This window comes from Canis aureus, chromosome 25, assembly GCF_053574225.1.
Source record: "Canis aureus isolate CA01 chromosome 25, VMU_Caureus_v.1.0, whole genome shotgun sequence".
Lineage (NCBI taxonomy): Eukaryota > Metazoa > Chordata > Mammalia > Carnivora > Canidae > Canis > Canis aureus.
The window spans coordinates 38654920-38663557 of NC_135635.1; the positions used below are offsets into that span (position 1 = coordinate 38654920).

The following is an 8638-nucleotide window of genomic DNA, read 5'->3' on the forward strand; positions in this document are numbered from 1 at the left end:
GAAATTGAAGCAGTCATCAAAAACCTCCCAAGACACAAAAGTCCAGGGCCAGATGGCTTCCCAGGGGAATTCTAACAAACTTTTAAAGAATAAATAATACCTATTCTACTAAAGCTGTTCCAAAGGATAGAAAGGGATGTAATACTTCCAAACTCATTTTATGAGGCCAGCATTACCTTGATTCCCAAAACCTGACAAAGACCCCATCAAAAAGGAGAATTATTTTTGCATATCCCTGATGAACATGGATGCAAAAATTCTCACCAAGATACAGTCAATAAGATCCAGCAGTGCATTAAGAGATTATTCACCATGGCCAAGGGGGATTTATCCCCGGGATGCAAGGCTGGTTCAACACCCGTAAAGCAACCAGTGTGATAGATCATATCAATAAGAGAAAAAACAAGAACCATATGATTCTCTCAATAGATGCAGAGAAAGCATTTGACAAAATACAGCACCCATTCCTGATCAAAACTCTTCAGAGTGTAGGGATAGAGGGAAATTTCCTCAGCATCTTAAAAGTCATCTATGAAAAGCCCACAGCAAATATCATTCTCAATGGGGAAAAACTGAGAGCCTTTCCTCTAAGATCAGGAACACGACAGAGATGTCCACTCTTACCACTGCTATTCAACATAGTACTAGAAGTCCTAGCCTGAGCACAAAACAAAAAGAACAACAAAAAGAAATAAAATTCAAATTGACAAAGAAGAAGTCAAACTCTCCCTCTTTGCAGATGACATGATACTGTATATAGAAAACCCAAAGGACTCCACCCCAAAATTGCTAGAACTGATACAGCAATTCGGTAGTGTGTCAGGATACAAAATCAATGTCCAGAAATCAGTGGCATTTCTATACACTAACAATGAGACTGAAGGAAGAGAAATTAAGGAATCAATTCCATTTACAATTGCATCCAAAAGCATAAGATACCTAGGAATAAACCTAACCAAAGAGGTAAAGGATCTATACCTTAAAAACTACAGAACACTTCTGAAAAAAAATTGAGGAAGACACAAAGAGATGGAAAATATTCCATGCTCATGGATTGGAAGAATTAATATTGTGAAAATGTCAATTCTACCCAGGGCAATTTACACATTCAATGCAATTCCTATCAAAATATCATGGACTTTCTTCAGAGAGTTGGAACAAGTCATCTTAAGATTTGTGTGGAATCAGAAAAGACCCTGAATAGCCAGAGGAATATTGAAAAAGAAAACCAATGCCAGGGGCATCACAATGCTGGATTTCAAGTTGTAATACAAAGCTGTGATCATCAAGACAGTGTGGTATCGGCACAAAAACCATATAGATCAATGGAACAGAATAGAGAATCCAGAAATGGGCCCTGAACAATATGGTCAACTCATATTTGACAAAGCAGGAAAGACTATCCACTGTAAAAAAGGACAGCCTCTTCAATAAATGGTGCTGGGAAAATTGGACAGCCACATGCAGAAGAATGAAACTAGACCATTCCCTTATACCATATACAAAGATAAACTCAAAATGGATGAAAGATCTAAATGTGAGACAAGATTCCATCAAAATCCTAGAGGAGAACACAGGCAACACCTTTTTTGAACTTGGCCACAGCAACTTCTTGCATGATACATCTATGAAGGCAAGGGAAACAAAAACAAAAATAAATTATTGGGACTTAATCAAGATAAAAAGCTTCTGCACAGCAAAAGAAACAGCCAACAAAACTAAAAGACAACCTACAGAATGGGAGAAGATATTTGCAAATGACGTAATCAGGTAAAGGGCTAGTATCCAAGATCTATAAAGAACTTATTAAACTCAACACCAAAGAAACAAATAATCCAATCATGAAATGGGCAAAAGACATGAACAGAAACCTCACAGAGGAAGACATAGACATAGCCAACAAGCACATGAGAAAATGCTCTGCGTCACTGGCCATCAGGGAAATACAAATCAAAACCACAGTGAGATACCACCTCACCCCAGTGAGAATGGGGAAAATTAACAAGACAGGAAATAACAAATGTTGGAGAGGATGTGGAGAAAGGGGAACCTTCTTGCACTGTTGGTGGGAATGTGAACTGGTACAGCCACTCTGGAAAAGAGAGTGGAGATTCCTCAAAGAGTTAAAAATAGAGATACCCTATGACCCAGCAATTGCACTGCTGGGGATTTACCCCAAAGATACAGAAGCAATGAAACAGCAGGACACCTGCACCCCAATGTTTATAGCAGCAATGTCTACAATAGCCAAAGTGGAAGGAGCCATGATGTCCTTCAACAGATGAATGGATATAGAAGAAGTGGTCTATATATGTACAATGGAATATTACTCAGCCATTAGAAAGGGTGAATACCCATCATTTGCTTCAATGTGGATGGAACTGGAGGGTATTATGCTGAGTGAAGTAAGTCAATCAGAGAAGGACAATCATCATATGGTTCCACTCATACTGGAATATAAGAAGTAGTGAAAGGGATTATAAGGGAAAGGAGGGGAACTGAGTGGGAAAAATTAGAGAGAGAGAGACAAACCATGAGAGACTTCTAACTCTGGGAAATGAACAAAGGATTGCTGAAGGGGAGGTGGGTGGGGAGATGAGGTAACTGGGTGACGGGCACTTGAGATGTGCACTGGGTGTTATACTATATGTTGGCAAATTGAACTTAAATAGAAGCAAATGTAAAAAAGTAAAATACACTAGAGATAAAAAAATGTTAATAGTAGCTACATCTCAATTTTCATAGCATTTAATTCACATATAATTTTCATTCTTGCTATATAGTATTCAGAATGTAATTTCGATAGCAACGTAATATGTATTGGTTTACTTTAACCATACCTCTGTCATTGAATAAATTGTTTTCTTACCCCCACTCCCAAAAAATTGTGTTCATCATTTCCTTGCTTTGAAAATAGCTTTCCATCCCTTAAAAATATATTGTTGAATTTTGGCTGTTTTTCAACTTTATATTAATACTGTATACATTCTTCTGTAATTTTCAATATTTTAAAAACCTGTTTTAAGGATTTATGCATGTAGTTGTATGTGATATTGTTTTATTACATTCTTTGTCATGGCTGCATATTATATCTCACTATGTAAGAATATAATATAAACTAGCAAATTCTCCTCAAAATAGCTATTTGGTCTATTTCCTTTTTTTTTTCCTATTGCAAATGATGCTATTCTATTCTTGTACAAATCTGTTCATATGTGTACTATTTCTCTAGAAGTGGAATTTCTGTGTCATAGGGTATTTTTTGCTAGGAAATATCAAATTGCTTTCTAACTTCTATTTCTAAATTCTAAATTTGAACTTTCAACAGCTGTTTCTATAAGTTCCCATTGTTCCACACCTTTACCATTGTCAGGGTGTTGTGTTAATTTTGTCACTTGGAGATTGTGAAGTGGTATTTCATTTTGTCTTATATTATAATTCCTTGATTCATAATGAAATTGTCATTTTACTTCCCCTTTTCTTTGGAATCCACAATTTCACAGTGACATAACCAAGTGTTAGATTACTTTTCTTAATCATGTCTAGGTTATTCTTGTCTTTCTAAATATGTAGAGTAACTTTTACTATTTTTGGAAAATTCTCAGACATTTAAAAAACTATTTTGTCTCTTCTAATCTCTATCTCCTCTCCTTACAGATATATAAAAGTTTTATTCTATGCTTCTTAAACTCCATTTATATTTTTCAATATTCTTTCACTGTATGTTCTTCATCAAAGAGAAAAGTTATTTATCTTCATAAGTTGTCTTCAGCTTTTAAGGATCTTAACAAAATTTAATATCCATTCTTCACACAAACATTTGGAAAAGTATAGCCTGGTAATCCCCAAAGCCAGCTTCTTAATAGGGAGACACTATGTCATTCCCTCTAAGGTCAAGAACAAGGCAAGAAGCCTCACTTACTTCCATTACTGTTTAATACTATATTGGAAGTATGGCCCTATGCAATTTTTTTAGAAGGAAAATAACAAGAAACCTGGCAATTGGAAAAGAAGATACAAAACTATCTCTATTAGCAGATGAAATGTAGTATACCTAAAACATCCAAGAGAATCAAGGATGCAAACAATGAAACAGGTTTAGTAAGAGAGAATAGAAAATGAGCATACAAAGTTAAAGTGTATTCTAACATAACCAGGCAGAAGAGAAAACCCCATTTACAATAGCAACAGATAAGATACAATTCCTGGAAATAAACATAACAGGATATGTAAAAAAAAACATTTAAGAAAGACTTCAGCACACCTCTGAACATGGATGTGAACAAGTGGAACAATACCCCTTGTTTGTGGAAGTCAATTTTTAAAAAAAGATTTTATCTATTTATTTGATAGCACATGAGCAAGAGGGAGAGGCAGGGGGAGAGGGAGAGGGAGACTCCACACTGAGTACGGAGCCCGATGCTGGGCTTGATCCCAGGATCCTGGGATCATGACCTGAGCTGAAGGCAGACACTCAACTTATTGAAACACCCAGGTGCCTGGATGTCAACTCTTCTTAAATTAACATAGAAATTTAGCACAATCCCAACACAAACAACATGATTTTTTCTTTAAGCAAAACAAAAACAAAAACAACAAAAAAAGACTCTGAAATTCATATCGTAAAAAATATACAGAATACTGTGTAGAAAGGAAAAGAGCCATAAACAGGAATTAGTCCTTTCAGATATTAAAGCACATTATAAAGCCTCTGTATCTAAAACACTGTGTTATGGGCACAAAAGGAGACACAGAAACAAATGGAAAGAACAAAAATTTAGAAGTTAATACAAGTACTTAAAAATATAAAAGTGCCATCTCAAAATGGACTTTTTAAATTTTATTTACTTATTTATTTGAGAGAGCGTGCACACAAGTGGGGTCAGGGACAGAGGTAAAGGGAGACAAGCAGACTCCCCACTGAGCAGAGAGCCCCAGGCAAGGCTCTATCCCAGGTGCCCCCCAAGTCTGGGAACTTAACTGTGACCAATTAAAAGTCAAAATCCAGGGACACCTGGGTGGTTCAGTGGTTGAGCATCTGCATTTGGCTCAGGATGTGATCCTGGTGTCCTGGGATGGGGTCCCACATCGGGATCCTTGCATGGAGCCTACCTCTCCCTCTGCCTGTGTCTCTGCCTCTCCCTCTGTGTGTCTCTCATGAATGAATAAATAAAATATTTTTTTAAAAACCTCAAAATCCAGATGCTACATAACCTATAAAAACACTATCTGCAGTGACAAGAGACAAATGAGAAAATAAGAGAAATATTTGTAAAATTCAGTATAAAGAACTAATATAAAGAACTTTTAAGAACAAAGAAAAAGAAAAAACAGTGACACTGTAATGGCTAGAGCACTTCATCCTTAGGCAGTGGCTCTTAGGCACCATTTCTTACCAAAGTGAACTGGAGGTTCTTGGAGAAATGGGCAATTGTAGGTCTGACACAGGGAAGGTATATGGCAAGCCCAGACCATCTTATTTTGTGCAGAAAGCAAAGACATGTTCAAAAACTGAACAAATGGATGAGGGAATCAACTCGAAGAGAGTCATACTAGCCAAATATAGGGAAATTTAAGCACAAAAAAAGCCAACAATGAATTATAAAACATTTAATTAAAAACAGAATCTAGAGTCCATTAAGTTACTCAAAATATGGGTGGGGGGAGAACATGGGGGCTCTTCTTCCTGGAAGAATGCAAGCTGCTAAATATGCAAGAAATGACAGAATTATCAAATTGTGGCTTTGCATTGATCTCTAATTTTAACAATTGTTTCAGTCAGGAATCATCAATGGATTTTGAAATCAGTTGGAGAACGTTGTTGGGGAATAAGCCATGTGACTATGTCGGGAACAGCATTACAGGCAGAGGTATAATTATGGTTACAGTAATCAAGAGTAAGTGGACTATGAATCATACCAAAGAGGCCTCAGAGAAGCAGAGAGGGAAGAAGGGTCAGGGGAAAGGAGGAAACTAGGTGGCTAGATCATGTGGGGACCTGAAGGCAATTTTAAGGACTGGCTTTTGTCACATTGAAATGGAGAACAATTATAGGGTTATGAGCCAAAAAGTGGTATAACCTGACTTAAGTTAAAAAAAAAAAAGTCCCTCTGTCCCTCTGAATAGTCTGGAGGGACAAGGAGAAAAGAAGAGATATGTGCCAGGATGGTATTGCTGTCATAAGCACAGGGAATCTAAATAGTAGTATTGTGTAAATGTGTAAATTAACAGAATGTGATGCTTCGTTTTAGATGTTGACTTGACTGTATCATGGAGTACTGAGATATTTAGCAAAACATTACTTCTGGGTGTGTCTGTGAGAGTTTTTCCTGGTGACATTAGAATTTGAGTCAATGGTTGTAGCAAAGCAGATTGCCTTCTCCAATGGGTGGGTGTTATCCAATCTGTTGAGAACCCGAATAGAATGAAAGGCAGAGGAAGGGAGAAGGTGACCTTTTCTAAGACATTGTTTTTCTCCTGCCCTTGACTGAAACTGACACCATCAGCTCCCCTGATTCTCAGACCTTTGGACTTGGACACCATCAGCTCTCCTGGGTCTCCAGCTTACAAGTGGAAGATTGTGAGACATCCCAGCCTCCATAATTGCATGAACCAACTCCTTATTAACTTCCAGGTTCCCTGGAGGACCCTGTCTAATACACAGAAAATTAATGGCAAAGAACACTTTTTTTTTTTTTTTTTGACAGGAAGTAGGATTTCTTGGTGGGCATGAATAGGGAGGGGGCGGTGTGGAGGCTGTCACGAGTGCAGAGCCCACCATTTGTCCAGTAAGCCACGATTAGGGATGTATTTGATACCACAACCATCGGGAATGAGCTGCTTTTCAGCCACCATGTCTTCAAATCCGTCCACATTAAACTTAGTGTAGCCCCACTTCTTAGAGCTATGGATCTTCTGGCAGTCAGGGAACTTGAACTTGGCCCTGTATAGGGCCTCAATCACATGCTCTTTGTTCTGCAGCTTGGTGCAGATGGACATGATGACTTGGCCAATGTGGCCCCTGGCTACTGTGCCCTGGGGCTTTCCAAAGGCACCCTACATGACTGTCTGCAGCCTAATTGGATTTGGCATGAGGTCAGACCTCAAAGTCCACTGGAAAGGGCTGTCTCCAAGGCTGCTTAGGGCAACCCATACAATCAACAGGCTGCATACAATACCAAGGAGGCTAATGTTTGCAGCCCTGGCACACTGGGCCCCCATGGGGAAAGAGCACAGTCAGCTTAATTGGCTGCAGAGGACACATTTTCTTTATATGGTTTGTGAACAGTGCACATATTGAGAATAAAAATCAAAGTGTAAATATTGGAAAATCAGACAAGATGTTAAACATGAGGGAAAACTAAATCTTCAGGTGTGAACAGAGTTTAAAAAGTAAGTGAGTTTGGGGGATCCCTGGGTGGCGCAGCGGTTTAGCGCCTGCCTTTGACCCAGGGCGTGATCCTGGAGACCCGGGATGGAGTCCCACGTCGGGCTCCCGGTGCATGGAGCCTGCTTCTCCCTCTGCCTGTATCTCTGCCTCTCTCTCTCTCTCTGTGTGACTATCATAAAAAAATAAATAAATAAAATAAATAAATAAATAAAAAAGTAAGTGAGCTTGCCATACCATTGGCAATCTTAAGTCTTAATAATAGTCATTGTATTTCAAATACTACATCACTATATGTATCTCAGGAAAGAATGAAGTTCATAGGAATTAAGATACACATGTAAAATGACATTTCATAGAAGACTACAGTGGAACAAAAATCAATGTAATATATAGCACTTTCCCAAGATGTTCCAAGCAATCAAAACATGCAAAGTGAAATTTTATTGAGAGACCCTTGACATGACCGCCAGTGGCTTTATGAACATTTTAAGTTTTCTTTTTCTTTATTTTGACAGTGAGGATGTACTTTATTAATTTTTAGTTTTAGCATTTCATCAGTAGTAGAATAAAATTACAACCTTCGTAATAAATTTAAATTTCTGGTGCATCCAATAGCTCCTTCGGAAATAGTTGAAATGGGCTTTGAAGCCTTGATGGGCACAGATTGTGAAAGAAAATGCACAGAGGGTAGAGGAGAAATCAAAGAATGTTTCAGCAAAGTAAGATAAATTGTTGAAAAATAGGAATCATTGTACTTGTAGCTAGAGAGAGCACTTACTTAGAATTTTATCCCCAAACCAAACATGTCTGCTTTTCTTCTTTAATGCCAAGACCCAAACTCTTCAATCCTTTGTTCCAACAAACTTCCACCCAACAATTGAATGGTTTATGTGAAATAATTGTCCAACCTACTGTGTTGGGTTTTTTTGTTGGTTTGTTTTACAATTTTATTACCCAATTTCAGGTTTACATAAATCCTCTAGAAAATCCAAAGTCAGTTAAAAATAATCTCAGAGGTAAACCCAGGCAAACACAGCCTGCTGCAGTTTTCCCAGATGCATGAATTTTCTTTGTGAGGCAAGCACATGATAGGCCTTTAGAGAAGAAGAAAAAATGAAACAGCTAACACAATTATACAGTGTAATGGTTTCATTGTGATCATTTCCCAGCCTCACATCTGTAATGATACTGAATCTGCTACTAATGAAATAGGGCTGTCATAGGAAATAAAACATTGGGGCCACAATA

At 37.9% G+C, this 8638-nt stretch overlaps 1 non-coding gene across 1 annotated transcript; it reads right to left on the bottom strand.

Annotated features, from left to right (window-relative positions):
- Positions 1–7121: 7121 nt before the first annotated feature.
- LOC144297789 (small nucleolar RNA SNORA70) lies at positions 7122–7255 on the bottom strand. The gene has a single exon (XR_013364651.1). It is a non-coding gene; the product is annotated as a small nucleolar RNA SNORA70 (small nucleolar RNA).
- Between the last annotated feature and the right edge of the window lie 1383 nt (positions 7256–8638).